Here is a 24,794-nt window from a genome sequence, read left to right on the forward strand (position 1 = left end):
CCAGGAGAGTTTTCAGCTACCATTGTATTATTTTCTGACACTGTTTACTTCACATTTTCTCAGTAGGCTTTATCCATTTCTGTCTTTGTTAAAAGGAAGCTCCTAGATATGAAAAATGTGAAATATTTTAATATTGATATTAACCAATGGAGGGAGATTTTTGCTGTGGGAGCTGGTTGGAAAGCAACATTATTTTCTGGGTGTTTAGTGAAAGGTCCATTTTCTCATCTCCAATGTACCAGGTCAGCCTTCAACTTGCTGAGGAAGAGAATATTTGAGGGCCAGGATCTCAGACCTGTGATTAAGTTCATTGTTTATTGGGCATCAGTGATCCCCAAGCTCGTATATGCTCCAGAGAGGTGGACAACCTACAACGTGCACCTCAAAGTATTGGAGAAGTATCTTTACGAGATGTTCCAAGTTCATTGACAAATAATGTGGTCTCATGGAGTATCCTCTCCCAATACAACATGGTCAACATTAAGGTGATAATCATTGTAAACCAGCTTCACTGGGTGGACCATTTTATTCATATGCATTACACCAGACCCCCACAGCAATTGTTCTACCAGAGCTTGGTCATCGGCAGGAAGACAGCGGAAATGCTTTAATGATATCCTTAAAGCACCCCCGAAGATATCAACCATTCCCATAGATTCATGCAATTAGTTGGCTTGTGGCCGACTAAATGGTGAAAGTTTATTTGGGAAGGCACTGAATAAATTGAGAAACTTCATTGAAATCATATATGGGCAAAATCGATATTTCAAGCATAATGCAGACGCCTCAAAACACAATTTCTCCCTGACCCTTCAAGCATCTTCTGTCATCCATGCAGATTATGCTTTGGAATTATCAGCCAACTGAGAACATATCAAAACAGGCTGGAATCAAGTTATCCCCGTTACTGAGAAACTGCCTCAGAAAAAGCAAGATCTCTCTGCATATGATGGATAATGTTAGTACCAGTTTCATTTGAACGGAGCAACAATTGGTGGAAAAGGAAAATTGCCGTTAATTTTAATTTTCCTTCTCACTCCCGCACTCTTACCTCACTATCCTCGGCATCCTATACTGTATCAATGAAGCTGTTCATATTCAAGTAAGGTAACCAACTTACCTTTTGTCTCTTCATCGTCCAATTTCAACATTGAGTTCAAAAGCTCAAATATTTTGTTTTTAGATAGGGCATCCATAGGTAATGATTCAGTATTTTCCCATATATACTTCTTCCAGACACTTTTTATTTCTTCATTTCTGCCATCACCACCCCCCATTTTGCATTGCACCATCATCTCTTTTGTCATTTAATCTCTCTTGCTTTCAACTTAATCAAACACTGTTTTTGCCATTTTTCTCCACTCCTCACTGTCTTGCCTATGTGCTTTGGACTTGTTTTATCTCCAACTTTTTTCAGTTCTGATTCTCTGTCCAGAATTTAGAGTATTTTGCTTTTGTACACTTATTGTACAACTAGTTTCGAAAAGGTCAGTTTCATGCAAATTTTCAAAAGGTGCCTAGCAGCTGTCATGACATATTTATCCTATAACTCAGCCATCAGCTCAAATTACAACCTTTCTATAAACCTAACAGGATGGCTGTTGATTGACAACAGATACCTCAACACCATGGCTCATGATAAATACTCCACTGCCCGTCATGCCAGAGGTTTCCACTTCCTTAATAGAGTACTATTTTTAATATAGTGGCATTTCAGAATTCTCTGTTTCAACTTCTATTTGTGTTGATTGAACTGGTTTACTTAAATCTAGGTCAGCTTGCTGAGCTTTCATCAGTGAACACTTAATGTACAATTAATGTACACTTACTTCAAGTTTTTCGAATTGCCAAAGAATGTTTCAAATAGCTAACTATCTGACTGCAGTGCCATTTGACCTCCCAACAATGGAATTTGTTCATCCATTGTTCGGACAGTACACAAGAGAAAAAGTCCTGGCATCTTTTCCTGCAACTTCTCTGTCTCTTTGACCTCACTTGGCCTTTCGCTCGAGCCAAATCATTCCCCGGGAGTAATCAACTCCATCTACAGGTAAACTATGGACTTTTTTTATTCTTCATTCCCAGGATGTGGGCATCGCTGGCTAGGCCAGCATTCTTGCCCATCCCTAATTTACCAGAGGGCAATTAAGAGTCAACCATTTTGCTGTAGATCTGGAGTCACATGTAGGCTAAGCCAGGTAGAGATGGCAGATTTCCTTCCCTGGATTTTCCTGACAAATGACACCTACTTCATGGTCATCATTAGGCTCTTAATTCCAAAATTTTTTTTATTGAACCCAAATTCCAATATCTGCCATGGCAAGATTGGAACTTGGATCCCCCAGTCATTACCAGGGTTTCTGGATTAGCAGTCTAGTGATAATACCACAAGGCCATACCATTACCATTTCAGACATTAGGTCACAGTTCAGGTGCCTGAGATACAAAAGTATGGATATATACTCTCTACCAATACTATTCAATAAAACTTTGGCACTGTATCGGCTTTCCAAATGGAAGTTTATGCCTTACACCGGCAAAAGAATTTGTATGCCTCTTGTATTCCTGAGTTTAATAATAGGTTTGTCTGCCTTATTTGAGAGATAAAGAGTTACTTTTCATTTTAACAAGAGATCCCTGTAGTTCTCAGGTATCTTGTTCATCTCTGGTGCACTCACAGTGGTGTTTTAACATGACCTCACAGCTGCAATCAGAAGTACAACTTGGTCTGTTGCACACTCAGTCAGAGCCTGTTTCTCTACATTGATCTTGTATACTCAACAATCATCTCTTAACCTTTTCTAATTTGCTTTGACCTATCTATGAGGGTTAAATACCACCCTGCTTAATGCAGTCTTTTTCTTACAAGCTGTCACTATTTCCTGATTTGTAATAAATCTTACAGTGTGTCTGTTTGGGGCCTATAAACTAGTCCCACCAGTGAAATTTTTCCTTTATTACTTTTTGTCTCGATACAAAGTATATTCTATATCTTGGTCTTCTAAACCCAGACCATTTCTCACTACTGTACTGATCCCATCCTTTACACTGAGAACCACCACAACTTCTTTTCCTTTCTTTACTGTCCTTCTAAAATATTCAGTTGCCAGTCAAATTCACTTTGTAACCATGTTTCAGTAAGGGCTATCATATAATATTCATTTACTTCTAATTTGTTCATGGTGTGTGGATGTAATTGGCTAGCAAGCATTTAGTTCCTTTTCTGTTTAGCATTTTCTCTACTCCTACCTTTTTTCTTGTGCACTTACGTTTGCTCTATACCTTCTTATCACACCCTGGTTCCATATGTCACTATCCTGCACTGTTCTCTAACCTTCCAAATCTCCTTTCATGTGAATCCTGCCCCCATTTATTTAGTTTAAAGCCTTCTGTACAGCCCTAGTTAATACAACTGGCCAGTACACTGATCCCATTGGGGTTCTGTGAGAGTCGCCCTGATTGAAAGCGGGAGCTGCACACCAATACTAATACCAGTGCTTCAGGAATTGAAAACTACTTATCCTGCATCAATCTTTGAGCAATATGTTCAGCTCTATTATTTATGCAGTGCAATTTTGGCTCTGGTTATAATCTCAAGATAATTACCTGTTTAGTTCTGGTTTCTAGTTTAGCCCATAGCATTCATATATCCTAAAGAGGACCCCCTTTTTGGTCCAGATATGTTGTTGATATCAGTGTGGATTCTGACACCTATCTATTCTCCTCCCACTCCAATTTCATCACCATGCAAACATATGAGGAAGGAACAAGAGTAGGCCACTTATACCTTCAAGCCTGCTCCGCCATTCAATAAGATTATGGCTGATTTTACCTCAACTCTACATTCCTGCATATCCCGATAATCTTTATTCTTTGATAATCAAGAATCTGTCTTTGTAGAACACAGCACAGTACAGTACAGCACAGGAATGGGTCAAAGGGCTATGATGCTGTGCTGAACATGATGCCAAATTAAACTAATCCCTTCTGCCTGCCGTTGGTCCGTATCATCCCTCCATTCCTTGCATATTCATGTGCTTATCTAAAAGTGCCTTAAACACCCCTATCATATCTGGTTCCACCACCACCCCTGGCACCGTGTTCCAGACTCCTAGCACTCTGTGTAAAAAAACTTGCCCCTCATATCCCCTTTGAACTTTCCCCATCTCACTTTAAATGCATGCACCCTAGTATTAGACATTTCAACTCTGGGAAGAAAGATTCTGACTGTCAACCCTAACTATACATCTCATAAATTTATAGACTTCTATCAAGTCTCCCCTCAATCTCAGCTGCTGCAGAGAAAACAACCCAATTTTTCTAACCTCTCCTTACAGCTCATACCCTATAATACAACATCCTGGTAGACCTCCTCTGCACCCTCTCCAAAACCTCCACATCCTTCCTGTAATGTGGCGACCAGAATTGAATGCAATACTCTAAGTGTGCCCTAATCAAGGTCTTATAAAGCTGCAATATGACATCCTGACTCTTGTGCTCAATTCCCCAACTGATAAAGTCAAGCATGCGTCTACCTAAAAAATAGTTCAAGATTCTGCACCCACTGCCTTTTGAGGAAGGGAATTCTAAAGACTCAACTCCTTGAGAGAAAAAAAAGTTTCCTTATCTCTGTTTTGAATAGGTGACTCCTTATTATTAAATTTTGACCCCTAGTTCTAGATTCTCCCACAAGAGGGATGGTGTAGGAGGGAAGGTTTCAGATATTTGGACCATTGGGATCTCTTCCAGGGCAGGTGGGACCTGTACAGGAAGGACAGGTTGCATCTAAACTGGAGGGGCACAAATATTCTGGCTGGGATGTTTGCTGGTGTCTCTCGGGAAGATTTAACCTAGCTTGGCAGGGGGGTGGGAACAAAAGCAAAGGTGAATGGACTGAAGGGAGCTAGAGAATGGGGCCAGTAAGACTCAGAGGAAGAGCAGGCAGGGTGTGGTTGCTGATCAAAGCAGATCTGGTGGACTGAAGTGCATCTGTTTCAATGCAAGAAGTGTAACAGGTAGGGCAGATGAACTTAGAGTTTGGATTAGTACTTGGAACTATGATGTTGTTGCTATTACAGAGACTTGGTTAAGGATTGGCAGCTTAATGTTCCGGTGGGATAGAGGGGGATATAAAAAGGGGTGGTGGAATTGCACTACTTGTTAAGGAGAATATCACCACTGTACTGCGGGAGGACACCTCAGATGGCTCATATTGTGAGGCAATATGGGTAGAGCTCAGGAACAGTAAGAGTGCAATCGCAATGTTTGGGGTTTACTATAGGGCTCCCAACAGCCAGCGGGAGATAGAAGAACAGATATGTTGGCTGATTTTGGCAAGATGTGAAAGTGACAGGGTTGTTGTCATGGGTGATTTTAACTTCCAATATATTGACTGGGGACTCACTTAGAGCTTGGGGCTCGGATGGGGCAGAGTTTGTAAGGAGCATCCAGGAGGGCTTCTTGAAACAGTATGTAGATAGTCCAACTAGGAAAGGGGCTGTACTGGACCTAGTACTGGAGAGAATGAGCCTGGCCAGATGGTTGACGTCTCAGTAGGGGAGCAGCTCAGGAACAGTGATCACAATTCAGTAAGCTTTAAGGTACTGATGCATAAAGATAGGTGTAGTTGTCAGGTGAAGGTGCTAAATTGTGACGCTCTTCCGGGGGGGGGTGTAATTACAACAATATTAGGCAGGAACTGAAGAATGTAGATTAGAGGCAGATGTTTGAGGGCAAATCAACATATGGTATGTGGGAGGCTTTCAAGTGTAAGTTGCTGGGAACTCAGGACCGGCACGTTCCTTTAAGGATGAAGGATAAGTATGGCAAGTTTAGAGAACCTTGGATAGCAAGAGATATTGTGAGCCTAATTAAAAAGAAAAAGGAAGCATTTATCAAGGCTAGGAGGCTGGGAATACACACAGCAAGAGTGGAATACAAGGAAAGTCAAAAGAAATTTAAGCAAGGAGTCAGGAGGGCTAAAAGGAGTCATGAAAAGTCATTGGCCAACAGGATTAAGGAAAATCCCAAGGCTTTTTACACATATATAAAGAGTAAGAAGGTAGCCAGGCAGAGGGTTGGCCCACTCAAGGACAGGGAAGGGAATTTATGTGTGGAGTCAGGTTAAATGGGCGAGGTATTAAATGAGTACTTTGTGTTAGTATTCACCATAGAGTAGGACTTGGTGGATGATGAGTCTGGAGAAAGGTGTGTAGATAGTTTGGATCATGTTGAGATCAAAGGGGAGGAGGTATTGGGGGTCTTGAAAAACATTAAGGTAGACACGTCCCCAGGCCCTGATGGGATATGACCCAGAATACTGAGAGAGGCAAGGGAAGAAATTGCTGGGGCCTTGAGGGAAATCTTTGTATCCTCACTGGCTACAGGGGAGGTCCCAGAGGATTGGAGAATAACCAATGTTGTTCCTTTGTTTAAGAAGGGTGGCAAGGATAATCCAGCTAATTATAGGCTGGTGAGCCTTATGTCAGTGGTAGGGAAATTATTGGATAGGATTCTTCGAGACAGGATTTACTCCCAACTGAAGTCAGTGGGGGTATTAGCGAGAGGCAACACATTTTTGTGAAGAGGTGGTCATGTCTCACTAACTTGGTTGAGTTTTTTGAGGAAGTGACGAAGGTGATCAATGAAGGTTGGGCAGTGGATGTTGTCAACATGGACTTCAGTAAGGCCTTTGACAAGGTCCCTCATGGCAGGCTGATACAGAAGGTAAAGTCACATGGGGTCAGAGGTGAGCTTGCAAGATGGATAAGAAACTGGCTCGGCCATAGAAGACAGAGGGTAGCAGTGGAATGGTGCGTATCTGAATGGAGGGCTGTGACTAGTGGCGTTCCTCAAGGATCAGTGTTGGGACCTTTGCTATTTGTAATATATATAAATGATTTGGAGGAGAATGTGACTGGTCTAATTAGTAAGTTTGCCAATGACAGAAAGGTTGGTGGAATTGCGGATAGCGACGAGGACCGTCAAAGGATACAGCTGGATATAGATCAGTTGGTGACTTGGGCAGAGAGGTGGCAGATGGAGTTTAAGCTGAAAAAATGTGAGGTAATGCATTTTGGAAGGTCTAATCCAAATGGAAAATATACAGTAAATGGCAGAACCCTTAAGAGTACTGATAGGCAGAGGGATCTGGGTGTACAGGTACACAGGTCACTGAAAGTGGCAATGCAGGTGGAAAAGGTAGACAATAAGGCACGAGACATGCTTGCCTTTATCGGCTGGGGCATTGATTTTAAAAATTGGCAGGTAATGTTGCAGTTTTATAGAACCTTAGTTAGGCCGCATTTGGAATATTGTGTTCAATTCTGGTTGCCACACTACCAGAAGGATGCGGTGACTTTGGCGAGGGTACAGAAAAGATTTACCAGGATGTTGCCCAGTTATGGAGGGCATTAGCTAGGAGGAGAGGTTGGAGAAACTTGGGTTGTTCTCACTGGAATGACGGAGGTTGAGGGGTGACCTGACAGAGGTCTACAAGATTATGAAGGGCACGGACAGAGTGGACAATCAGAAACTCTTTCCCAGGGTGGAAGAGTCAGTTACCAGGGGGCATGGGTTTAAGGTGCGATGGACAAGGTTTAAAGGTGATGTACGAGGCAAGTTTTTACACAGAGGTTGGCGGATGCCTGGAACTCACTGCCGGGGGAGGTAGTGGAAGCAGATATATAGTGACTTTTAAAGGACGTCTTGACAAATACGTGAATAGGATGGGAATAGAGGGATACGATCCCCGGTGCAGGCTTGGAGAGCCGAAGGACCTGTTCCCGTACTGTAATTTTCTTCGTTCTTTGTTCTTTTAAGGGGAAATATGCTTTCGCATCCATCTGGTCAAAACCCTCAGGAGCTTGTATGTTTCAATTAACTCACCTCTGACGTTTCTAAACTCAGAGGATATGGGCCTAGCCTGTCCATCCTTCCCTCAAAAATCATTCCAGGCGTTAGTCTGGTAAACCTTCTATGAACTACTTCCAGGGCATTGACACACTTTTCTAAGTAACTAAGCGACCAGTACAGTACTCCAGACATAGCCTCACCTGTATAATGAAAGCATAACCTCCCTCCTCTTGCCTTCAGTTGCCTCTCAATAAACCATAAAATTCTAATCGCTCTCTTGATTACTTGTTGTTCCTGCATAACAACCTTCTGCAATAATCACACGAGGAAACCTAGATCACTGTGCATCTTGGAGCTCTGCAACCTTTTCAACATCTATGTTGTTAACTCTTTCCTTTTTGAAACTGAATAGAAGAGATGGCCAGAATTGAAGAGCTCTCTTTAAACCTGGTACCAGTCAGGCAACACATTCTTTGAGACTTGTGCCCTGAACTGAAGAGAATGGTCTTCATCCCCTAACTGTATTGTCCCCTGCTACAAGTATGTTCCTTTTCGTTTCCATTTGAATGGTCCCTGCACTGCAGTACTGCAGTCAGTTTGCTCATCCTCCCTCCAGTCATTGCTCTGGTCCACACAAGCTGAAAGAACATTAAATCTGTTGCACAATTGCAAAGCTGAGGGATTATTGTTGCTACCTTTTGAATCCACACAGCTGCCCCAACCACAGACTAATTCTGAAGTAATTAACTAAGAAGTTTCTTAAACAAAGGTTTCCGAAGTCTAATAATTCTAGGATATGTTCCAACAGTGGCCTCAGCAAAGCTGCTGGAATGCTGCAGATGCTCATGATGGGACTCTTGAGATGTATCTGACCCAGTGTATTCTGGAACGTATTGCAGTGAGAGACTCATTGTAAACTGTTACATCTTGGATGCACCTAGGACAGACTGGCCTAGCTTACTTCTGAGGGAGGGTCACCAGACCCGAAAAGTTAACTCTGATTTTTTCTTCACAGATGCTGCCAGACCTGCTGAGCTTTTCCAGCAACTTCTGTTTTTGGCCTAGCTTACTTGCTGGGTCACAGTTGGTGTAGTTGAGGTGGTAACTAGTGACTGATGACTTTTAATTGCAATAATGACAGCCTGGCTATATTGTCTGTCAGATGCTGATGTGACTTTAGAAGACCACATGCGTAAATGCATGGAATCCATTGATCTGTTGTAGATATGTTGATAATTTGAAAGAACAAATGTGCTCAGTCTTACAATCATGCTTTTTTCCCCATAACCATCTAAATTTGTCATCCAGTCAACTCACTGTTAATATTACTCATGGAATCAAGTTTAGATCATATGGAATACAGGGAGTTCTAGCTATTTGGATACATACTGGCTCGACGGTAGGAGACAGAGGGTTGCAGTGGGGCGGTTGCTTTTCGGACTGGAGTCCCATGACCAGCGGCATGCCACAAGGATTAGTACTGGGTCCACTGCTTTTTGTCATTTTTATAAATGATTTGGATGTGAATATAGGAAGTATGGTTAGTAAGCTTGCAGATGACACCAAAATTGGTGGTGTAGTGGACAGCCAAGAAGATTATCTCAGAGTACAAGGGGACCTTGAACAGATAGGTCAATGGGCTGAGGAGTGGCAGATGAAGTTTAGTTTAGATAAATGTAGGGTGCTGCATTTTGGGAAGGTAAATCAAGGCAGAACTTATACACTTAATGGTAAGGTCCTGGAGAGTGTTGCTGAACAAGGAGACCTTGGAGTGCAGGTTCATAGTTCCTTCAAAGTGGAGTCACAGGTGGACAGGATAGCGAAGAAAGCGTTTGGTATGCTTGCCTATATTGTTCAGTGCATTGAATATAGCAGTTGGGAGGTCATGCTGTGGCTGTACAGATATTGGTTAGGCCACTTTTGGAATAGTGCATTGAATTCTGGTCTCCCTGTTATAGGAAAGATGGTGTGAAACTTGAAGGGGTTCAGAAAAGATTTACAAGAATGTTGCCAATGTTGGAGGATTTGAGCTATAGGGAGAGGCTGAATAGACTGGGGCTACTTTCCCTGAAGCATCGAAAGGCTGAGGGGTAACCTTATAGAAGTTTATAAAATCATGGGAGGCATGGATATGGTGAATAGCCAAGGTCTTTTCCCTAGGGTGTGGGAGTCCAAAACTAGAGGGCATAGGTTCAAGGTGATAGAGGAAAGATTTAAAAGGGATCTAAAGAGCAACTTTTTCACACAGAGTGTGGTGCTTTTATGGAATGAGCTGCCAGAGGAAGTAGTGGAGGCTGGTACAATTACAACATTTAAAAGGCATCTAGGTGGGTGTATGAATATTAAGGGTTTAGAGGGAAATGGGCCAAATGCTGGCAAATAGGACTAGATTAATTTAGGATATCTGGTCAATATGGACGAGTTGGACCGAAGGGTCTGTTTCCATGTTGTATATCTGTATGACTCTATGTCTCAATCAACTTCCCTCACCTTCTGAGGTAGAGCTTTTAAAATCAGTGAGAACATTTCTCCTCATTGCACCTCCAGACCTTTTGCCAACTATTTTAGTCTGTGGCCTTCATTTACTGACCTAGTCATCAGAAACTCTAATATTTTTCCATATTCTCTATCAACACCTGTCATCATCTTGAAAACCTTCCTTTTTATATGACTTCTTAATCTTTTCTGTTCCAAGGATAATAGACTTAAATTTAAAAGCTCTCCTTATAATTTATCTCCCATTCCTTGTAACCTCCTTTTAAATCTCCTTTGGTCTCTTTCTAAGGTCTTTAAATATTTCTTGAAGTATTTTTATTCTTTCATGGATGCGACTTTGCTGGGTAGGCCAGTACTTGTTACTCATCATTAATTGCCTTTGAAAAGGTGGTTGTAAGCTATCTTCTTGAACTCTTGCAGTTCACACATTATACTTCCACCCATAGGTCTACTTGGAAGAGAATTCCAGGATTTTGATTCAGTGAACATGGAAAAAAGGGTGAAATAAAGTGGTGAAATTGTTATCAGGAGATGGATAAATTTTCTCTTCTTTGAGCTACTCCACCAGTGAGAAATGCTCCGAAGCTACAGGAGAAAGACTTACCACACATTGGTTTCCAATGTAGTTGCAGCATAGGTTCAAGGTCCAAACATACTCTTGTTGGAGATGATAATTACCTGGCATTAGTATAGGACAAATGTTCCTTCCACATATTAACCTACATGTTGACCAGGAAAGTCTTTGGCATATGGCGACAGACTGCTTCAGTGAGCAGTTGTGAATGCTGTTGAACATTATTCACTGACAATTACACATTGCCACTTCTGACTTTATGATAGAATGAAGGTCATTGATGAAGAAGCTGAAGATGTTAGAACACTATGCTGAGGAACTCCTGCAGATTGATATTATATGGTGAGAAACTCCTGCTGATTGATATTATATGGTTGGACCTCATGGTTACAAAATCTTCCGAAAGGCTCAATGCAACTCTTGCTTTGCCACAAGGTCGCTCAGCTTTTGTACACTTTCTAGTGTTGGTGCAATATTCAAATCCTCCAGAATACATTGCAGGATTGGTTACCTTCTTCCAGTCAGTATGAACTAGAATTGATGCTCTTAGGGGCTTTGTAGGGAGAAAGAGAGAATGAAAATGAACTAAGAGTAGAATTTATATCATTGTGAACCAGGGGATGAATAAATTGGGAAGGGAGAAGAGTGTCAAAGTGAACGGAGTAGGTAGACAAGAAAATTGAGGAAGAATAACAACATGACAAGGGAAAGGAATAAAGACAGTCACTGCGCAGAGAGGGTGAGAAAGCAGAACACTCCTGTAATCTGTGGGAGAATGTGTGTCCAAGGGAGGTTAAGATTTCTTTGCAAGAAATATGAGAAAACTCCTTCATTTCAGAATGTTGGTATCAAAAGATTAGTGGAGGCCACTTTCATTGACACTGCTGGATGAAATAGCACAGGGGCCTGAAAAACACGCATTATGGCAAGAAATCTCCAAGAACTTTGGCAGTACAGATTTGATGGGCTGACAGGGGACAAAGGAGAATTGCAGATATTGAAAATCAAAAACAAAAACGGAAATTGCTGGAAAAACTCAGCAGGTCCAGCAGAATTTGTGGAAAGAAAGCAGAATTAACATTTCAGGACTAGTGACCCTTCTTCAGAAGGGCTTCCTCTCTACTGTGTGATCCTATGATTCTACCAAAGATGTCAGTGAGACCTAGCTCAATGTCAGGAGAAACAAGTTACATTTTCCAACAGAGTTCCAGGCCTCAAGACAAGATTCTTGCTAGACAGCAAGAGACGTCTATTAAAGGGGGATTATTGCTTGTCATTAACTGCAAAACATTATTATGCATCCTCCTATCTTACTACCTACCATGAATAAACAAGACTCTGAGAATTTCTCAATTAGAAGGTCAGAGCAAGTACCTAGCAACTTTAGCTCACCATTTATTCCTCCAGACCTCCATCTTTGACACCTGACAACAACATCTCAGAGTACACTACATTGACAGCAGCTGCAACAAACTTCATGCCCATGGAAGTCAGTATCTGACAACTGCCATCCTCTCAGAACCCTTATGGTTGATATATTTGCAGGACTCTTTACTTTAAAGCTACACTTCTGCACATACCAGCAATTAGTATTCTAAGGAGCATAGCACACAGGAACATGCACCCAACTCACAGACTGGACTGGGATGCATCTCAGGCCTCCCTCCTGCCCCAATTCCTGGTGACCCTTATGCATTGGCTTACTGTGTACACTCCATCTCCCTTCCCCAAAATTGCTGACCATTTCATGCAAGATGCTTCTGATGCAAAGCTTCTTTACCAGTGTCCGTTCCAATTACAAATGGTTCAGCAGCTTGTCAAGTCAGTTATTAGTCTGTGGTATATCATGTATGGAACAAGGTGGCTGGCTTTATTGTATGACAGTAACAGTAGTGGCCGCACAACAACTCAAGCAAGCAGATTATGTGAAGCCATGCATACATTTGTGAGCATTGATATACAGTACAATGTCACCTGTGCTGCCAATGTACCCTCCCATTATGTCTCAGTACGGTCCCAGGTTTTGCAGCTGGGGCTGGAGGGAACCCACATTACACTGGAGCCCTTGGCCTTGGAGATTTTGTCAGGTACCCAGGATGTGCTTGTGTTTAGAAGGGCTAGATATGCGATATGAGGCAAGTGCACCCTCAATGTTTAAACTCGTATAGGTCTGTTGATGACAAGCAGGGTGAAGGTGGAAGGCACTGTTCCCTCTGGAGTGTCCTAAAAGGAGACTTATGGAGGCCGTCTGTGTGTTTCTTTCTCCGGTTGGGAGCCTACTGTTTCCTTGTGAGGAAGGAGCATGTAGAATAGGTTAAAGTTCCCTGTTACTCTGCTGTCTTGTCTTTGATTGAGGACAAATGGCTAGAGTGGTGGAGTGCAGGTCTGCTCACATATCTGTCCTGAAGAAGGGTAATACCCAAAATGTTGACTGCTCCTTTTCTCCAGATGCTGCCTGGCTAGCTGTGTTCTTCCAGCTTCCTGCTTGTCTACCTGAATTCCAGCATCTGCAGTTTTTTTCTGTCTCTGTATACCAATGACCTGGGTGTTTCTGAGCTGGGAGCAGTTATGAAGATGTTGCTGTGATGTGCTTGCCAGCTGATGCTCCTGCCTATAATCTAACAAACGTTATCACTGAAGTGGTGTAGAGGCAGACTTGCTTGTGCTCCCTCGGAGACCTCTGAACTCTTCTCATCAGAAGGGCTGGATAGCATTTCTTGTGGGGTGCCCCCTTGACCAACGTTACCGTGGACGTCCCACTGATACTGGCAACACACAAAATAGAAGTGTTGCAGCCAAGGTTTGGACGTTTTGTGGGATGAACGATATTGACAGTGGGATTAATTTGAGAGTCGAACTTGAATCGAGAATAGTACTTGCTCAGTTGGTTGGGAAGGAAGGGTGTCTCAGCATTCCCAGAGCCTGTTGTTGTCTTCTTCTGTGAGGACCAGAATCCCATCCTCATAGGGGATGAGAGGGCAAATGTCAGACATCCGTCCTGGTTTATTTGGCCCTACTGTAGGCTGTTTTCTCCTGTAATGTGATAAAGATTGAGTGCGGTGACAGTGGGTGATTCAGCTGTTTGTAGTGTAGTAGTACAGGTTGATTAAAGTTGGTGAGGTGTCCTAAGTGCGCTAGTAGGAGCACAAAGGCCATGCAGGAATAGTAGTAGTATGGGGGGGTATGGGTAGATGAGGAGTGAGGGAAGGTGTTACGATAGTGAGAGTGGTAGAGCATGAACCTTTGAGGGAGGTGGATGGAGTGAGTATGAATGAGCAGAGAACAGATAGTGGCACTTATCCTGGTGAAGCAGAGAAGTAATTGACCTTCTTGCTGCATTGCTGTACATCCTTCAAACAGTGGAAACCTCTCTGACCCACATTGAAACCTCAGGCCATGATAGCAGGGTCTTGTATCATGGCCTCCACTGGGAACAAAGAGAACAGCCTTTATCACCATCACCCCGTTCAACCAAACTTCCAGATCCCTTTCAACTAATCATGGCACCAATTTCACATTGTTAGACATTACTGGGGAAATGTCAGTCACCATGTGGGGCAGCTCTGGGATTCCAATGCTCATCGGAATATGCAGCAGTCTTTTAAATATGGCAAAGCTCCAGTGTCCAGAGCTTCTGGTTATGGCGAATATGAAAATCGAGCTAGTGTCAGACATATGGGACAGTGTAGGGGTGAGTTGGGATGACAATATGAAAAAATCTGCTCATTTCACAGAGAGAAAGCCTTCATGAAAATTTACGAAATTGACACTTAGCCAAACAATGTAAGATTCAACCCACTGTCTTTTCCATTATACAGGGCTGTTTTCAGTTGGTAGCCTTTTTGAAGCTGTCTTCAGTTATCACTAACAAAAACAGAAGTTGCTGGAAAAGCTCAGCAGGTCTGGCAGCATCCTGAAGAAAAAAGTCAGAGTTAATGTTTCGGGTCCGATGACCCTCACTAGTTTTTTTTAAAATCAAACCTAGAGAAGGAACAGAGACGGAAATTACAAAAAATAAACACTGGCCTGCGTGCTCCTTGTAAATTTTATTTAATTGGTATAACCCTGTACGTATATTAGCACAGCATCTGTCCAGCCTTTCAGGAGGGAAGCCATTTCCAGAACTGAAAGGAACTCTCGTCCAGAATAGCAAAGCAGCCAAGAAGCTAGAAACCACACACACCATCTTTATACTGTCTGTGGTACAGTAATTGTTGATAGCCAAATCATCGCATTTTCAGCTTGACCTATATTAAATTCAGAATAGTCTCATTTTATCTTACATCATGTATGGTCTGATACTTCTTTATATTAACAATTACAACTTTTAACATAAGCAGGTGCAGCGGGAAACTCCAAATATCCCTGTCTAATTGCATATGTATTTATAATGGAAACTACGTATTTGTCAAGCTGTGATTATACCTTCCCATCAGCAGATTTTTACCATTTCTTTAACTTTTGTAAAGGCTCTCCTATACATCTAATGATATATTTATTTTCTTGTGTAACGCGAGATCAGGAGCACAATAGCTAATTCTGTGTTTAAAAGCCTATACCTTCAAGTGGATATAAAACTAAGGCTATGAGAAATTAAAGGTAATAATCAACTGTTAAGGAAATACATTTTTGTGGTAACTCAATAACATTTAGAGTTATGTTATTTGATTTCTTGTTTTCCTGATTATAATTTATGACAGGGGCAGTCATGGAGCATTTTTAGAATTGCTTTTTGTTGAACATTTAAATGTTACTTATAAACACACTTCAAGGAATTTCAAGGATAGTAGGAACTGCAGATGCTGGAGAATCCGAGACAAGGTGCAGGGCTGGATGAACGCAGCAGGCCAAGCAGCATCAGAGGAGCAGAGAGGCTGACATTTCGGGCCTAGACCCTTCATCAGAAAAGGGGGAGGGGAAGGGGGTTTTGAAATAAATAGGGAGAGAGTGGGAGGCGGATAGAAGAGAGGATAGGTGGAGAGGAAACAAACAGGTCGAAGAGGCGGGGATGGAGCCAGTAAAGGTGAGTGTAGGTAGGGAGTTAGGAAGGGGATAGGTCAGTCCAGGGAGGACGGACAGGTCAAGGGGGCGGGATGAGGTTGGTCGGTAGGAGATGGAGGTGCGGCTTGAGGTGGGAGGAGGGGATAGGTGGGAGGAAGAACAGGTTAGGGAGGCAGGGACGAACTGGACTGGTTTTGGGATGCGGGAGGGGGAGGGGAGATTTTGAAACTTGTGAAATCCACATTGATACCATTGGGCTGCAGGGTTCCCAAGCGGAATACGAGTTGCTGTTCCTGCAACCTTCGGGTGGCATCGTTGTGGCACTGCAGGAGGCCCAGGATGGACATGTCGTCTGAGGAATGGGAGGGGGAGTTGAAATGGTTCGCGACTGGGAGGTGCAGTTGTTTGTTGCGAACCGAGCGTAGGTGTTCTGCAAAGCGGTCCCCGAGTCTCCGCTTGGTTTCCCCGATGTAGAGGAAGACACACCGGGTACAGCGGATGCAGTATACCACATTGGCAGATTTATATAGGGGTTTTGGAAATTACCTGTTCCTTTTCAATTTATTCTGTGATCTCGAGCATAGTTCAAGAGCAAATTTCTGAGTTTAAAAGCTTGGAATACTATCTCATTCACAATAACTTAGAATATTTTTATTAGAATCTTTTATGCTTTATGTATTTTATCGTCACCTTGATAATAGTTGCATTTGATTAACAAAGCTTTTCTATAGATTCTTAAAGATTCCAGCTGACGGGAGAGTAGCAAATATAATCTGGTTATTTAATAAGGGAGGAACAGGGAAATCTGAGATTGACCGCATGATTTCAATATTGGGAAGATGTTCCAACTATTATAATGGAAATGATAACTAAACAGAACAGAATGTCAAAATTGGACAGAGTCAACATGAATTTATGGAAGGAGAATCATGTTTGATAAACATGTTGGACTTTTTTGAAGATATCACTTGTAGAAATGACAAGAAGAATGATGGATATTCAGAATACTTTTGATAAGATTTCACATAGAAAATGAATAAATAAAATTAGAGAGCGTGGGAATGGGCAATATATACTAGTATTGAGAATTGGTTAATAGACAAAGTACAAGTAGGAATGAACTGATCATTCTCAGGATGGCAGTATGTTACGAGTTGGATACCACAAGTGTCAGTGCTGCTTCCACTACTGATCACAGAAGGAAAGGGCTAAAACATGGTAGATGGAATACAGCAAACCTTTTATTAACCAGAACCCATGGGACCAGGAGCGTGCTGGTTGATCAACTATTTGATTGATCAAGAGGTCCACATAATGTAAAAACGCACACTAAGTAATAGAAATGTAGTGCAGGGGGCACACACATCACTGTTATACTTTGTTAACAGCTTAAATCACTTAAATAATAATGTAACTTTGCCTTAAATAAAATTTACTGACAGAGAGCCTTCTCACTCACACCCTTAACTGACTAATCGGACATCACAAAGATCATGAAGATACAGTAAACTTCCAATATTTGAGATATATAATTTTTCCCAGTTTATAGAGAGAGGCGATTCATAATGTGCCATTTCAAACAAAATTTGCTGTATAGTGTGAATAAGGGTAAAGTTATTCCCTTTAATAGGAAAAAAAGAAAAGCAGAATAAGATTTTAAAAAACTGCAGATGACGGAATCCAAGGTAGACAAACAGGAGGCTTGAAGAACACAGCAAGCCAGGCAGCATCTGGAGGAAAGGAGTAGTCAATATTTCAGGTAATACCCTTCTTCAGGACTGGATGTGGGTGTAGGGGGTGCTGCAGATAAAGTAGGGAAAGGGGGTAGTGGAATGGTGGTGATAGGTGGATACCGGTAGTCGGTACAACCTGTTTGGTCAATGGGAGGAATGAATCCAGTTGGTAGCTGGAAGAGAGGGTCAGTAGGCAGACTGGAAGGGACGAGGTGGCGCTGAAAAGGGGGATGGGTAGGAAGGTTACTGAAATTGGAGAACTCAATGTTGAGACCTTCAGGCTAGAAAGTGCCCAGGCAGAAGATAAGGTCTTGTTCCTCCAATTTGCATTCTGAATCACTGCGAAACTGGACGAGGCTGAGGTGGGACAAATTGGAGGGGGGCGTGGTGGTGTTGGGGTTGGTGGGAGTTGAAATGTCTGATGTCCGGAAGGTTAGGCTGGCTTTTACAGGCCACGTGAAGATGCTTGACAAAATGGTCACCTAGTCTATGTTTGGTCTCACCAATGTAGAGAAGACCACATCAGGAGCACCGAATGCAGTAGACTAGGTTGGAGAAGATGCAGGTGAAGCTCAGTCTCACCTGAAAGGACAGTTTAGGAGATGGAGGAATTGGGAAAACAGGATGGAGTTTTTGCAGGATATAGAGTGGGAGGAGGTGTAGTCTAGGTAGCTATGGGAATCTGTGGGTTGATAGTAAATGTCGGTTTGTAAACTGTCGCCAGAAATGGAAACGAGAGATCAAGAAAGGGGAAGGAGGTGCCAAGGATAGACCAAATGAATTTGAGAGTGGGGAGGAAGTTGTTAGTGAAGTCGGCAAACTGGTGAGAAGTTGGGAAGTTTGGGTGTTCACAAGGATTCATGTGTCCTTGTGCATGAATCGCTAAAAGTTATTATGCAGGAGCAGCAAGTAATGACGAAGACAAATGTTAGCATTCATTTCGAGTGGACTTAAATACAGAATTAAAGATGTCTTTGCTGCAGTTATATGGAGCCTTGGTGAGACCTCACATGTAGTATCGTGCACAGTTTCATCTCATTACCTAAGGAAGGATGTACTTATCATATAGGGAGTGTAACAGAAGGTTCATGAGATGAATCACAGTGTGGAAACAGGCCCTTCAGCCCAACAAGTCCACACTGCATCCCATCCCCCTAATCATGTACTCATCCCTGAACACTACAGGCAATTTAGCATGGCCAGTCCACCTAGCCTGCACATCTTTGGACTGTGGGAGGAAACCCACACAGACATGGGGAGAATGTGCAAACTCCAAACAGACAGTCACCCGAGGGCAGAATCAAACCCAGGTCCCTGGCGCTGTGAGGCAGCAGTGCTAACCACTGAGCCACCATGCCACCCCTAGGATTTTAGGGATTTTCTTGTGTGGAGAGATTGAAGACATTCGACCTGTATTCTCTAGAATTTCAAAGATGATGAGGTGATCTTGATGGAAGTTACAAACTTCTTACAAAATGTGGCAGGGTGGATATAGCTAAGCTGTTCCTCTGTTTGATGTTTCTAGAACCAGGGCACATAACCTCAGGATAAAAGGCAAGGCATTTAAGACTGAAATAAGGAGGGCTGTTTTCACTCAGAGGGTAATGAATCTTTGGCATTCCCACCCAGATGGCTGTGGAAGCTTAATTATCAAGTAGGTTCAAAGTAGAAATTGATAGATCTCTGGCAATGAGTGACCTTAAGGAATAGAGAAGTAATGGGGGTAAATGGCATTGAGGAGTTAATCAGCCATGGTCCAGACTGGTGGGTCACATTTGGTGGGCAGAATGGCATACTTCTGTGATATGGTATCAAATAAGCATCATATTTCAGTCACACTATCTTAAATTTCAATTTGCTATATTCAGACTACTGTATTACATATATAATTCTGTTTGCAGCTGAAGTTTACTTTTATTATTCACTTGTCTAGTGGGAAATCATCTGGCTTCTGTAACAAAGTTGTGGATGTAACTGTTTATGCAATACACATTCAAGTGGTTACCCTTTCATTGATTATCCTCCATCACATGGGGCAACTGATTACATAAAGTTACCGCTTGTACTTTCTTTCCAGCTCATTTAAATATAGTTGTTAGGAAAGTTAAAATTCCATGAAGTGGTCTAATTTTCCACTGGAAAAGTAAACAGGTTTTCTTGCCATACTCAAGTCTGGTTAAAATGTAGAATGTACATTTTAAATACTGATATTGAGCAGAATTACAGAATAATTATATTTCTTTTAAATTATACTCTACCTAAACCAGGATTTACCTGCCTGAGTAATATATAAAATGTTTCTTGGACTAGTAAAGTGACTACAAAGTAATTGCACCTGCAAGTCATTTAGGTATTTCTACCTTTATGAAGTTAACATTTCTTGCCAAATACCAGATGATCACTCTCTTGCCATCAGTTCTCATTAAGATATAAGTAAGCCAATTTGAAAATATTTTCTGGCTCAGTTATCTCAGCTGTGATAGCATGCTGTTAACATGATCAAATGGGTAAATTGCAGTCGACAAGTATCTAAAGAACACAGGGAAAACAGACTCAGCAAATCCAGGACCACCTCAGCCCATGGTCTTCAACTGCAAGAAAATGGTAGAGACTGTCATGCCAGATTTAGGCTCCTCAGTTAAACCAAGCCATGTTTAACATGGCACACTAGAAAGAAGGCTGTGAAAGAAAAAGCACATCAGTCAGTCTAACTTTGGTGGTGGGAAATTTTTGGAAAAATTCTAAGGAACTGTATTAATTGGATTAATTAGATTGGCAAGAAATAATCAATGACAATCAGCATAGTGTTGTTAAGGAAAGTCTTGCTTGACTAACTTAATTGATTTATTTTTGAGAAGATGAGTGTCAATGAGGTTACCATTTTTGAAGTAGTCTATGAGCCTCTTAACTGTTTTCTGAAACCTAACAAACTACTTGATTTTATCAAACTTCTACTGGTAAATTACAGAGTCATAGGAATTTTAAAGTACAGAATGAGGCCATTCAACCCATCATGTCCCAAAGGAGCTACCCAGCTAGTCCTATTCTTCCTCCATAGCCTTCTAAATTGATCACCTTCAAATATATATCCAGCTCTCTTTTGCAACGTCATATGGAATCTACTTCTCCCAGCCCGCACATTCAGAATCCTAACAACTCTGAGTAAAAAAAGTTTCTCCTTATCTCACTCGTAGGACTCTTCTCCCTCATCTTTGGCGATTTGCATTGCCCTTAACAGGCTTTGTGTGTAAATGATTCAATTGGAGAACACTGGTGATGGTTAATGGGTGGAAAAATAACCATATATATTTTGGTGATGGGGAAAATAATGTTCAGTTGCATGTAAGAGTACTTCCGGATATATATTAAAAAAGAAGAGAGAAATGAATATTTCTACCCTTGTCATGCTTCGCACATAAATTGATTAATTGGAAATACACGTTATTCCTTTGCCGCTGATGGCATAACATGGGCCACTATTGTTAGACAGATTTGGCATGATTTTATGAAAGGGACATTATGGTGGAACAATTTGTCGATTTTCTGAGGGTATAACTGGTATAGCAGATAAGAAGGAACAGTAAATGTATTGTATTTGAATTTTTGGAAAGTATTGAATAAGGGTGTTGGTTGTCTCATGAGTTTAGGATTCATGAGGCCAGACGTAAAATATTGAAGATGGATTGAAGATTGTTCAACAGATGAAGGCTACATAGGAGGAATAAACAGTTCATTTCCAGATTGATAGCCCAGTTTCATAGGATTCCACATCATTGCTTGACTCTTAGCCAAGCCACAGGCTGAGAGCCTAGACTCCCAGAAAAAGATTAACTTAGTTGACACAGCTGAAAAGTAGTGAAAAGATTGCTTGATTGACAGCTTTATGGTGTTATCATTAATGATTTCCTTCTGTAATATCTTTGGTAAATAGCACAATGTCTACTTTCACAAGACAAAGGGATGTCAAGTTTTTGTTATTGATACTTTAAGGTCTGATTCACAGGCACTTTAGTAGGGTTGTAGCAATTTAAAAAAAAATTATACATGGGTTGTTTAAGCCATTTTGTATGTACTATTTTTACAAAAGGGTGCATGGGTTCTGCACAGAGTGTATACTAAGTGAACGTACATGAAAGGGCCGTGAGTTGGCATGGGATTATGAGGAGCCATCAGAACTGGGTGGGGGCCCACGTTTCCTAACTATAGAAAGCTATGATTGAAAATAAGTTGTGAGGAGGATGCATAGAGACTGCAAAAGGATATCAACTGTTTAAGACATTGATCAGGAAAGTGAAAAACATTGTACAATGTGGGATAGTGAACATTAAGTCAAAGGAGAATGTGTAGTACGAATGGAAAAGTAGATTTATTTTGAAGTTTTTTTTTAAAATTGCTAACTATTGAAACAGATAAATATTCAAACAGATTGACATGTCCTTGTAATGAATTGTGGAAAGTTAATGTGCAGGCACAGCGAACAATTAGGCATGCAAACTATGTTAACCTTTAGAGTATAGCTGCACAGAATGGGCAGACAAGTGACAGATGGAATTTAATAAAGAAAAGTGTGAGGTGATGCATTTTGGCAGAAAGAAGAGGCAATATATACTCAATGACAACATTCTACAGAGTATGCAGGAGCAGAGGGACCTTGGGGGTTCATACGCATGGATAGGCAGCTACTATTGAGAGAGTAGCTAGCAAAGCAAATTGGATCTTGGGCTTCATAAATAGAGGCATTGAGTTCAAACCCAGGAAATTTTTCTCAAATGTATTAAAGCTCTGGTTTGCCAAGCCAAAATATTGCATTGATTCCAGTCACCACATTTAAGGAGGATAAGAGGGTCCTTGAGTGGATTCAGGTATGTTTCCACGATTGCAGAATTTTAGCAGGTTGAAGAAGCTAGGGTTGTTCACTTTTGATGAAAGGAAATTGAAGGGATTTGTCAGAGATAGACAAGAATATGGCAGGCCTAGGTAAGTAAGACAAAGTAAGCTGTTCCCATTAAATGATAGTACAAGGGCTAATGGTTACAAAGTTAAGAGTTTGAGAAAGAAACACATAGAAGATGTGAGGAAGAACATTTTCAAACTGCGCGTGCAAATGATCAAGAACATGCGGCTACAAGCAAAAACAGAAGTTGCTGAAAAAGCTCAGCAGCTCTGGCAACATCTGTGAAGAGAAATCAGAGTTAACATTTCAGGTCCAGTGACTCTTCCTCAGAACTGATGGCAGCTAGGAAAATGTCAGTTTATATGCAGAAGATAGGGTGGGGAAAGGGGGTAAGGAATAAATGATAGGGTGGGGATAGAGCCCAAAGAGAGACAAGAACAACTGAACAGAGAAAGGAGTGGATAACAATCTGGCTAGGAGAGTGAATAGCTGTTAATGGAGACTGTTAGTGGTTAACAATAGGTAGTGTGTAATGGCAGACTGTGATATAACAAGACCTGGTGTGAGGGGTAGGGGTCTAGGACATGGGGGAGTTCAGGCCCTAAAATTATTGAACTTGATATCGAGTCCAGAGGCCTGCAAGGTTCCCAAGCAGAAAATGAAGTGTGGTTCTTCCAGCTCACACTGAATTTCACTGGAACACTGTAGCAAGCCTGAGACAGAGATGTTGGCCAGGGAACAAGGTGGTGTGTTAAAGTGGCAGGCAACAGGAAGCTCACGGTCTTTTTTGGAAACAGAACGCAAGTGTTCTGCGAAGTGGTCACCCAGCTTACACTTCGTTTCCCCAACATAGAGATCACATAGTGAGCAGCGAATGCAGTAAACTAGATTATGTGAAATGCAAGTGCTGCCTACAAGGGTGGTGTGAGGGAGATGATTACTGGTTTCAAAGAAAATTGAATGGAGACTTGGGAGAAAGAAACATTGGGGTGGGTGAATGGGACAGATAGGATTGCTCTATGAGTGGTGGCATGGACTCAATGGACTGAATAGCCTCCTTCTGAGTCATAATATCTAAAATATATGATTCTTATTGTAAGAGAATTGGAGTATAAGAATAAAGAAGGTTTTCTAAATGTAAAGGGCTTTGGTGAAACCACAAATCTGGAGTAAAAACTGAAAGAACTGCAGATGCTGTAAATCAGAAACAAAAACAGAAGTTGCTGGAAAAGCTCAGCAGGTCTGGCAGCATTTGTGAAGAGAAATCAGAGTTAACATTTCGGGTCCAGTGACCATTCCTCACAACCCTTCATCATACCTGGAGTGCTATGCATAATTTTGAACCTTTACTAAAGGAAGGATATACTTGTCTCAGAGGAACTACAATATATATTCACTAGGTTGATTCCTAGGCTGAGAGGACTGTCTTATGACAAGTGATTTAGTACAATGGTCCTATAATTTAGAAGGTTAAAAGGTGACTTAACTAAGGGCTTGACAAGGTGAAATGCGAAGAAGCTTGTTTCTCTGACTGGAGGGAGTTTAGAACGGGACTCATCAGTTCAGGTTAAGGTGTCAGCCATTTAGGACCAGGATGAGGAGAAATTTATTCACTTAGAAGGTTAGAAATTTTCAGAGTTCTCTATCCCAGAAGCCCCTGGAATTAATGTAGGAAGTGCAACTGCAAGTAGAAGGCAATGGCATGGTGGATTGTTGCTAGACTAGAAAATAGAGACCCAAGTAATGTTCAAATCCTTGAGTTCAAATCTCAACACAGTGGGTGAAATTTGAATGGCAGATGATGGGATTTAAACTTGATGAAAGTCTAATAATGACAATGAAACCATTGTTGTAAAACTCAGCCACTAATGTGACTGCAAACCCTAGCAATGTGGTTTTCTTAACTGTTGTCTGAAACACCTTAGCACAAAGCAATCCCACAACCAACAAATTAAACAACTTTTTGCTATTTGGGTCATTCCCGCTCCCAATTCTTATCTTATCCTGATTCCCAATAGCCTGCATCTCTGTAGCAAAACATTCCAAGTAATTTACCAATATTTTAGCTATGGTATTGTAGGTGGCATGGTGGCTCAGTGGTTAGCACTGCTGCCTCACAGTGCCAGGGACCATGGTTGATTCCATTCTTGGGTCACTGTGTGGAGTTTGCACATTTTCCCCATGTCTGCCTGGGTTTCCTCCCACAGTCCAAAGATGTGCAGGTTAGGTGGAATGGCCATGG

At 41.6% G+C, this 24,794-nt stretch overlaps 1 protein-coding gene across 1 annotated transcript in view; it reads left to right on the top strand.

Moving 5' to 3' along the window:
• odad2 (outer dynein arm docking complex subunit 2) overlaps window positions 1–24,794 on the top strand; it is a 152,125-nt gene that overhangs the window by 70,806 nt on the left and 56,525 nt on the right. The window lies entirely within an intron of this gene.

The sequence above is a fragment of the Rhincodon typus genome, chromosome 2, assembly GCF_021869965.1.
Source record: "Rhincodon typus isolate 14 chromosome 2, sRhiTyp1.1, whole genome shotgun sequence".
NCBI classification, from domain to species: Eukaryota; Metazoa; Chordata; class Chondrichthyes; order Orectolobiformes; family Rhincodontidae; genus Rhincodon; species Rhincodon typus.